This window comes from Schistocerca serialis, chromosome 2 (assembly GCF_023864345.2).
Source record: "Schistocerca serialis cubense isolate TAMUIC-IGC-003099 chromosome 2, iqSchSeri2.2, whole genome shotgun sequence".
NCBI classification, from domain to species: domain Eukaryota; kingdom Metazoa; phylum Arthropoda; class Insecta; order Orthoptera; family Acrididae; genus Schistocerca; species Schistocerca serialis.
The window spans coordinates 1055153302-1055155474 of record NC_064639.1 but is presented as its reverse complement, the minus strand read 5'-3'; positions in this window follow the sequence as shown (position 1 = coordinate 1055155474).

Here is a 2173-nt window from a genome sequence, read left to right as displayed (position 1 = left end):
TCTGTTGTGAGGTTACACTAAATTAGAATCATACTAATATTTATTTTTTAATTTGTGAGGAGGTTACAAAGTGATTTAAGTTGCTCCACTACTCTAAGGACATCTACTTCTATGTTACTCCTGTTGGCAACTGTTCTTGATTCGCACTCTGGAATATTTTTTTCGTCTTTTTTTGGTTAAGGAATTTCGGAAAACAGTGTTTAGTAACTGTTTTAGCAGCACTGTCATCGATAGCATTTCCATTGCTATCGCGCAGAAAAGGCATTGATTCTGTCTTGTCGATAGCATAATTTACGAGATGAGTCTTGAACGAACAGTGACAGGAGCCCGAACAACAGAGGACTGAAGTACTAGGGCATGTATTAAAACTCTGAAATACTGCACTGATAATGACTAGTCACTATCAGAAATCTAGATTTGCTTCAGCAAAGCCTGAAAGGAAAGGACGACTGATTGCTGTGTCCCGTCGTTTTGAAAATCGTATGATAGTCGTTGAGTGCATTCCACATTCCTAATGGAAGGTAATTTGATGGAGTGGTGTATCAGTGTGGATTGCCCAACATGTTCGCAGGGGATAGTGAACCGCTCACACGCATGTGACACGGCGTAAGAACAGTGGTCGTAAAAAAAATGAAGTTGAATCTATCCGAACCAGTTTCCAGATGAAAATTGCGAAGGGAACTGAATGTAATGGATATTTGGAGTGGGAGGCCTCTCAAAAGGCCATCGCTAACAGCGGTACTTGAACCTGAAAGTAGCTGACTGGGGCTGTGCAGAATGGTGCGACGAGTCGCCATTTGCTTCTCTTCATACTACGCGCTGCGTCGACTATTCTGACGGACCAATGAACTGTTAAATCTGCAGTGTGTGGAAGGTATAGGGAAGTTGGATGTGATTTTGTGGTGTTGTGGGAATGTTTCTTATACCATGGTGTCGTCCTACTTATCCAGCATACCGTGAAAATGGAATAGAAGGAATTTCTTAGTGGCCAAGTGTCACCCTTATTTCTACAGCTTTATGGTGGGTATGCTGTGGACACTTCCGTCTTCCAGTCTGAAAACATCCGTGTTCACTGGGCTGCATGCTTACGGTCTTTGTTTGAGAAACAGTGATGTCACCTAGGTTCCTCGACTGGCCTACTAAATAATCCGATTTTAATTCCATGCAAAATGTCTAATACTATTTGCAACAGCGGGCGAAACTTAGCAATCGCCATCCCCCCACCCCGCCATTTCATATGACTACGAGATCTAATCATCGATGAATCGCGTCATTTGGATATTGTATACCTGAGCTCTCTAGCTCTCTTTATCCGAATGTGGACTACTGTGAAGATTAGAAGTGGTGCTATTGGGTATCAACATGTATCCTGTGAGTGCCTATTGTTTTGGTCGGTATTCTTACTTTTTTTTTTTTTTTTTTTTTTTTTTTTTTTTTTTTTTTTTTTTTTTTGGTCGTCAGTCTACTGACTGGCTTGCTGCGGCCCCCCACGAATTCCTCTCCTGTGCCAACCTCTTCATCTCACTTGCAACCTACGTCCTCAATTATTTTCTTGACGTATTCCAATCTCTGTCTTCCTCTCTACAGTTTTTGCCCTCTACAGCTCCCTCTAGTACCATGGAAGTAATTCCCTCATGTCTTAGCAGATGTCCTATCATCCTGTCCCTTCTCCTTATCAGTGTTTTCCACATATTCCTTTCCTCTCCGATTCTTCGTAGAACCTCCTCATTCCTTACCTTATCAGTCCACCTAATTTTCAACATTCGTCTATAGCACCACATCTCAAATGCTTCGATTCTCTTCTGTTCCGGTTTTCCCACAGTCAATGTTTCACTACCATACAATGCTGTACTCCAGATGTACATCCTCAGAAATTTCTTCCTCAAATTAAGGCCCGTATTTGATATTAGAAGACTTCTCTTGGCCAGAAATGCCTTTTTTGCCATAGCGAGTCTGCTTTTGATGTCCTCCCTGCTCCGTATTCTTACATAGCTCTAGAGAAACACTTTTGGGAAACGGGTGATCGTCTCGTGGTACGACGCACAGTTGAGAATTAAGGTTAATCAGCTTCATTGTTAGAGAACTTCCTATTCAACAAGGATACACAAGTAAATGGGGCTGGAGGTGGGAAGAATGAATGATTTTGGTGTAACGTTTTGTCGACGACGAGGCT